The 8,268-nt window shown below is 40.9% G+C and overlaps 2 long non-coding RNA genes across 2 annotated transcripts; one reads left to right on the top strand and one right to left on the bottom strand.

Moving 5' to 3' along the window:
- The first annotated feature begins 388 nt into the window (after positions 1 to 388).
- Positions 389 to 1,189, top strand: LOC139566906 (uncharacterized). The gene is made up of 2 exons (XR_011673182.1): positions 389 to 520; positions 682 to 1,189. It is a non-coding gene; the product is annotated as an uncharacterized lncRNA (long non-coding RNA).
- A 2,273-nt stretch (positions 1,190 to 3,462) lies between these two features.
- LOC139566864 (uncharacterized) lies at positions 3,463 to 6,264 on the bottom strand. The gene is made up of 3 exons (XR_011673171.1): positions 6,029 to 6,264; positions 5,567 to 5,901; positions 3,463 to 5,088 (listed from the first exon to the last, which is right to left on the bottom strand). It is a non-coding gene; the product is annotated as an uncharacterized lncRNA (long non-coding RNA).
- Positions 6,265 to 8,268: the final 2,004 nt, after the last annotated feature.

Raw genomic sequence — 8,268 nt, 5'->3', positions numbered from 1 at the left:
CAACAGAAATCTCATGCGGCCCTGTTTACAAGTTTGAACACTGGAATGTGAGATGTAATCTACATCTCGATTAGGCTCATAGAAATCCTCATTATTTTGTTCAATGATTTTGAATTTGAGCATCATATCTATAGCCTTCACTTTCTCGTTCTGAACTTGTAACACGAGTAGGACAGGTGTAGCTTCATGACAATGATCAAGAGCTGCTACTTACCGATTTTGACAGATCCAACTCAGTTACACCTCAGACACCGCCAAAACATCAGCTATGTGGTGTCAGCTATCACCGGTTAACACTTGATCTGATTGGATCTAGGCCTTACACTCATTCAGTCTGTTTAGTTGTATGTTTATTGTCAGTTAAGAAAATTGTGCCTCTCTCTTTTAGATCTGCCACCCCCAGCAGTTCAGCTGCAGTCACAGTTGGCCTCTGCTGAGGCATTTAATTTACCGCCTGCAACGGTTCCTTCTACAGTAGCCGTGAAGGGAGAAACTTGTGAGGATTCCCAGATGGATACAGGTAATTCAGAATTATATTACATACACATACACATACACTCACTCACTCACTCACTCTCACTCACTCACTCACTCACTCACTCACTCACTCCAACAGATGTGCACACACAAACATATTGTTGAGCTGTATAGTTACTGTTACTATGTGCGTCACTCTTTCAGATCTGCCATGCACTCCACCACTGCCCGACAGCCTCACCCAGAAGTGCATACACTGGGCCTATCAAGACTGATAAAGCAGAGATGGGTGGCTGGCAAGGAAAAATAAAACACAACATGCACACACTCTTTCTCTGTCGCACACACACACACATTATCCCCCAATGTAAAGAACTTGTTTATTTTATGTATGCTCCAGTTTATTTTAGGATTGGAGATATCTACGCCTATCTATCCATTGTCAATATCTACATAATTACTCTAAATATCTATCAAATCAAAATGGGATTTATAAAATGTCCGATTTGAGGAAATTCTTTGTGCTTTTCTCGGAGTTGAAAAACATGCCTCACTCTCTCTCTCACACACACACATTAGACCCAATGTAAATACATTGATTATTTTATTTATGCTCCATTTTATTTGAGGATTGTGTGCAATTGACAGTTAAAACAACAGTTCGGTTTATAGGATATTTCTCTAATTAAAATGAATGACTGCAGACCTGCGACCCTCTTGTGTAGACCCTCTGAGTAGAGCTGAAACGGCCCCAACAGCCCTCACATATGTACATGGTTCCCAGGAGTTGTCCTGCAAAAATATTTGTTATGTACCAAGGCTACCCACCCTGGCTACCCATCCACATCGCTCTGGCCAAAAGGACGTTTGTTCTCCACAATGAATGAACGTAATGCTTAAAAACCAAGCAAACAAGGAATAGAGAGAGAGATGACCTGGAGGGAGTTCCAGACCTCAGCTTTTTAAAAAGCAGAAAAGCAAAGATGGTTGGCTGACAAGGAAAAATTAAGACAACATTCTCCCCTTTTTCTCTCTCACGCACACAGTCTGTAAATATATAAATACATTGTAAGATATCTAGGCCTACAACTTTAGAGTGCGGTGAAAAAGGTTTATCATTCATTTAACCAGGTAGGCTAGTTGAGAACAAGTTCTCATTTACAACTGCGACCTGGACAAGATAAAGCAAAGCAGTGCGACACAAACAACAACACAGAGTTACACATGGAATAAACAAGCGTACAGTCAATAACACAATAGAAAAAAAGAAAGTCACACAGTGTGTGCAAATGGCGTGAAGAGGTAAGGCAATAAATAGGCCATAGTAGCGAAGTAACTACAATTTAGCAAATTAACACTGGAGTGATAGATGAGCAGATGATGATGTGCAAGTAGAAATACTGGTGTGCAAAAGAGCAAAAAAGTAAATAAAAACAATATGGGGATGAGGTAGGTAGATTGGATGGGCTATGTACAGCTGCAGCGATCGGTTAGCTGCTCAGATAGCTGATGTTTAAAGTTAGTGAGGGAAATATACGTCTCCAGCTTCAGCGATTTTTGCAATTCGTTCCAGTCATTAGCAGCAGAGAACTGGAAGGAAAGGCGGCCAAAGGAGGTGTTGGCTTTGGGGATGACCAGTGAGATATACCTGCTGAAGCGCGTGTTACAGGTGGGTGTTGTTATCGTGACCAGTGAGCTGAGATAAGGCGGAGCTTTACCTAGCATAGACTTATAGGTGACCTGGAGCCAGTGGGTCTGGCGACGAATTTGTAGCGAGGGCCAGCCGACTAGAGCATACAGGTCGCAGTGGTGGGTGGTATATGGGGCTTTGGTGACAAAACGGATGGCACTGTGATAGACTGCATCCAGTTTTCTGAGTAGAGTATTGGAAGCTATTTTGTAAATGACATTGCTGAAGTCGGGGATCGGTAGGATAGTCAGTTTTACGAGGGTATGTTAGGCGGCATGAGTGAAGGAGGCTTTGTTGCGAAATAGGAAGCTGATTCTAGATTTAATTTGGGATTGGAGATGTTTAATATGAGTCTGTAAGGAGAGTTTACAGTCTAGCCAGACACCTCAGTATTTGTAGTTGTCTACATATTCTAAGTCAGAACCGTCCAGAGTAGTGATGCTAGTCGGGCAGGTGGCGAACGGTTGATAAGCATGCATTTGGTTTTACTAGCGTTTAAGAGCAGTTGGAGGCCACGAAAGGAGTGTTGTATGGCATTGACGCTCGTTTGGAGATTAGTTTACACAGTGTCCAAAGAAGGGCCAGATGTATACAGAATGGTGTCGTCTGCGTAGAGGTGGATCAGGGAATCACCCGCAGCAAGAGCGCCATCATTGATATATACAGAGAAAAGAGTCAGCTCGAGAATTGAACCCTGTGGTACCCCCATAGAGACTGCCAGAGGCCCTGACAATAGGCCCTCCAATTTTACACACTGAACTCTGTCTGAGAAGTTGTTGGTGAACCAGGCGAGGCAGTCATTTGATAAACCAAGGCTGTTGAGTCTGCCGATAAGAATGCGGCGATTGACAGAGTCGAAAGCCTTGGCCAGGTCGATGAAGACAGCTGCACAGTACTGGCGGTTATGATATCGTTTAGTACCTTAAGCGTGGCTGAGGTGCACCCGTGACCAGCTCGGAAACCGGATTGCACAGCGAAGAAGAAACTGACAGAATTCTATAATGAATACATATTACAATAATAATACATAATAGAGTGAAGAATAGTTACTGTATTGTGATTGTTAATGTTTTAATTACTCAACAAGTAGTGCCCCAAGGTGGGATTGAACCGTGTCTCAAAAGCAGCAGAAAAGGTCAAATAAGGTCACAAAAATGTCCGTTAGAGCTATACACGTCACGTCTGGCCTGGCACGGATAGCTGCAAAGAAAAAAATGCTAAACTAGGTGAAATTAGATAACATTAGCTGGTTAGCTGGCTAGCTAGAGGTAGCTAGCTAAATGCTTGCACAGTCGCTGGCTAGCTAACTATCAACGTTGTTGGATAGCTGAAAAAAACATGCTAAACTAAGCGACATTATGCAACAACATTTTTACACATTAACTCAATTTAAAACAGCTTATAACTCACCTGAGTGCTGTTGACACTTAGCTAAGCAGACAGGTCAGGACAGGTGTCTGTCTTCTCTTCAATTCTTTGGGCTTGCTTTACAACAGCACACAGAACCAAGTATTGCGTGAGCGTTGGCCAGCTACTTAATCGATTTCCATAGACAGAGTAGAGTCAACAACTCACTACAAAATGGTACACACGTTTGCATTTCTGATTCAATTGCAAAGAGGTGGGACGGACAGTAGGTGAAAGTTAGTATAAAAGTCTAGCTCCTTTTCTTATTATAAAGTCATAATTGTAGGCCAGGCTCTCATGCAGTCTCTATTTATTTTCATTTCAAAAAGCCCAAGAGCAATACAAATCCGAATAATAAAATATGCAGCAGGAAATACTACACACTGAGACAAAATAATTCCTTCCTTCCTGATAAACTTGACCCAAATTCGTGAGCTCTTGACCATAACATAATTGTCTTAAGATAAATAATCAGCATATATGCTGTAGGACTATGGCATTCAGGTTTCTTCAGATATTATACTGTAATCAGACACTGAAACGCACTGGGCAAGAAAAGCATACAGAGCAGCTTATTTGGACCGTACCGTTAAGGTTGTCGTGTTCCCTTTCATCCCCACCAGACCCAGTCCAACTGCAGCTCAAATCAAAATCAAATCAAATTGTATTGGTCACATACACATGGTTAGTAGATGTTAATGCGAGTGTAGCGAAACGCTTGTGCTTCTAGTTCCGACAGTGCAGCAATGTCTAACAAGTAATCTAACAATTCCACAACAACTACCTAATACACACAAATCTAAAGGGATGGAATAAGAATATGTACATATAAATATATGGATGAGCGATGACCAAGCGGCAAAGGCGAGATGCAATAGATATATTGTATAAAATACATAGTATACATATGAGATGAGTAATGTAAGATATGTAATCATTATTAAGGTGGCATTATTTAAAGTGACTAGTGATCCATGTATTGAAGTGCCCAATGATTTGAGTCTGTATGTAGGCAGCAGCTTCTCTGTGTTAGTGATGGCTGTTTAACAATCTGATGGCCTTGAGATAGAAGCTGTTTTTCAGTCTCTCGGTCCCAGCTTTGATGCACCTGTACTGACCTCGCCTTCTGGATGATAGCGGGGTGAACAGGCAGTGGCTCGGGTGGTTGTTGTCCTTGATGATCCTTTTGGCCTTCATGTGACATCGGGTGCTGTAGGTGTCCTGGAGGACAGGTAGTTTGGCCCCGGTGATGCGTTGTGCAGACCGCACCACCCTCTGGAGAGCCTTGCGTTTGAGGGCGGTGTAGTTGCCATACCAGGTGGTGATACAGCCCGACAGGATGCTCTCAATTGTGCATCTGTTAATGTTGTGAGGGTTTTAGGTGACAAGCCAAATTTCTTCAGCCTCCTGAGGTTGAAGAGGCGCTGTTGCGCCTTCTTCACCACACTGTCTGTGTGGGTGGACCATTTCAGTTTGTCCATGATGTGTACGCCGAGGAACTTAAAACTTAAAACCTGCATGCAGATGAAAAAAGGAGAGACCGTTAGTACCAATAGACATTGCAGGCGAAGCTAAAAGGAGAAGTATAGGAGGAGGGAGGCAGGGTTAGCTTTACCTGCTGAAATTATGCTACATTAGGAAAATTGCATGGCTCATTTTTGTTTGTGTTAAATGCAGTATGACATAGTACTTAAGCTGTAATATAATTTAGTATATATATTTATGTTACCTTGTACACAAGTGGTAGAATATTCATTTATAGTTTCTAGGCCAGACACTGAACAATAGTGACATAAATTACTAATGAGATCGGTTGATGATTAGGTGTACCACCAGTGATGATAAATAGGTTTGTAAAGGCAGAACGTTTTAGATGTGAGAATAACATTTCGTGACAGATTTAACAATTAAAATGGTATATTCTAAATTGAGGAGCATAGTATTTTGTGAAAAATACACATATGTTTTTGATTATAAAAAATCTCCTCTTACCATGAGGTCTGCTTTCTCCCCCAAGCATCATCATTTCCCCAACCTTTCCCATTCAGTAATACAATCCAAGGTCTGCATCCTCAACAGTCTTGATTTTCAATTCCAATAACCTGTTGGCAATCTGTGCCTCGAAACGAAGATTGTGTTGGTGCCCATAGATTACAGTTCCACCATTTAGACTCACAAACAGCAAAACAGCAGGAGTCTGCTCAGGATTGTGCTTCAACCAGGTTATCTCATAATGGTAAAGAGATATCACATGGAAGAATGGCAGTATCTCCAAGCTGGACCTCTCGAAACACAGGCTCCTCCACAGACTGCCGTGACAATGAACACTGTTTGATAGATAGATTGCAACACATTAGGCAATTTTTTATTACAATCAAATAAAAAAACATGTGTATAATCAAATCAGGCTATTCATCAAGAAGACCCTCTGAAAATCCAATACATTTTACTCACAAATCATCAAGATAAACCAAACAGATGCCATTCTCTGTGTGCTATTACAAGCAGAATTACAGGTCACAAGTTACAGTCTGACAATGGACAGTTTCATCTTCACTGGTAAAACCTCTAGTTCCGTGAAAGTTCCACTTCCTTTCAGATGTAGACCACTTTTATTTTTAAAAAGTGTTATCAGCTCAATTTAGGTTAACCATTTGCAAACCTTCAGTGTCATACTTCTTATGGCTGAGATCCCGCTAAAGGGATCGATATGACAACATCCAGTGAAAGTGCAGGGCGCCAAATTCAAAACTACAGAAATCCCATAATTAAAAGTCCGATTTCAAATAGGCTTTACGGCGAAAGCACCACAAACGATTATGTTAGGTCAGGGCCAAGTCACAGAAAAACACAGCCATTTTTCCAGCCAAAGAGAGGAGTCACAAAAATCAGAAATAGAGATAGAATTAATCACTAACCTTTGATGATCTTCAACAGATGACACTCATAGGACTTCATGTTACACAATACATGTATGTTTTGTTCGGGAAAGTTCATATTTATATCCAGAAATCTCATATTCCCGTGGCGCGTTATTTTCAGTAGTTCCAAAACATCTGGTGATTTTGCAGAGAGCCACATCAATTTACAGAAATACTCATAATAAACATTGCTAAAAGATACAACTGTTATGCATGGAATTTTAGATCCACTCTTCCTTAATGCAACCGCTGTGTCAGATTTCAAAAACACTTTACGGAAAAAGCACACCATGCAATAATCTGAGTACGGCGCTCAGAGCCCAAACAAGCCAAAAAGATATCCGCCATACTGTGCAGTCAACAGAAGTCAGAAATAACATTATAAGTATTCACTTACCTTTGATGATCTTCATCAGAATGCACTCCCAGGAATCCCAGTTCCACAATAAATGTTTGTTTTGTTCGATAATGTACATAATTTATGTCCAAATAGCTCCTTTTGTTAGCGCGTTTGGTAAACAAATCCAAACTCACGAAGCGCGTTCACTAGGAGCAGACGAAAAGTCAAAAAGTTCCCGTTACAGTCCTTAGAAACATGTCAAACGAAGTATAGAATCAATCTTTAGGATGTTTTTAACATAAATCTTCAATAATGTTCCAACCGGAGAATTCCTTTGTCTTCAGAAATGGAATGGAACTCAAGCTAACTCTCACATGAACGTGCATGGTCAGCTCGTGGCACTCTGGGAGAGACCTTACTCAATCCCCTCTCATTCGGCCCCCCTTCACAGTAGAAGCATCAAACAAGGTTCTAAAGACTGTTGACATCTAGTGGAAGCCTTAGGAAGTGCAACATGACTAATATCCCACTGTATCTTCAATAGGGAATGAGTTGAAAAACGACCAACCTCAGATTTCCCACTTCCTGGTTGGATTTTTTCTCAGGTTTTTGCCTGCCATATGAGTTCTGTTATACTCACAGACATCATTCAACCAGTTTTGGAAACTTCAGAGTGTTTTCTATCCAAATATACTAATAATATGCATATATTAGCAACTGGGACTGAGTAGCAGGCAGTTTACTCTGGGCACCATATTAATCCAAGCTACTCAATACTGCCCCCAGCCATAAGAAGTTTCAATTAAAACACTTTTTTTTTTTTTTTTTTTAATAAAACATGATTTTTATAAAAAAATTGCCTCTAAGCCTCCTAAAACCCAACAAAAAGCTTTGTCATACGTGGTAGCATGCATAGTGTGATGGTTTGGTGTTGTACTCTCATTGGTGAAACAACAGTTGCTTCTGAGCTGGTGTGTTACGGACTGGTCTTGCATGAAGCTGCAGCCACAGAAATGTGTAGGTTGTAGGCCTAAGTGACCTTTCTCGCTCTCACTTCTGTTAACCCTGGAAACGAAACCACCAAAAGAGCTACTGCCTTTGATTGAAACAGACAAAGCCAGAGACAATGACGAAATCAAAGATTGCTTGTAACTTTCCAAATAGGCTATGTAACACATCTGTTGGAGTGTTTTTTTTTTCTTAGGTTTTGTTGCTTTTTTATCAGTTTGATAAAATAGTTGAATTGTCTCAAGTCTCAATAGATGTAAATATCATTGTCATCCTTATAATAACAAAAACCTGGCATTATATTCCCTGTGTAGTGCACTCCTTTTGACCAGAGCCCTATGGGGTGCTCTACAATAGGGTGTCAGGGCCGCATACATAACCTCGTTACTGAAACGACTGGATAAAGCCAGTTGGTGGAGAGACCA

Source organism: Salvelinus alpinus, chromosome 39 (assembly GCF_045679555.1).
Source record: "Salvelinus alpinus chromosome 39, SLU_Salpinus.1, whole genome shotgun sequence".
Taxonomy (NCBI): Eukaryota; Metazoa; Chordata; class Actinopteri; order Salmoniformes; family Salmonidae; genus Salvelinus; species Salvelinus alpinus.
The sequence above is the reverse complement of the archived record's forward strand: the minus strand, read 5'-3'. Positions and strand labels throughout refer to the sequence as shown.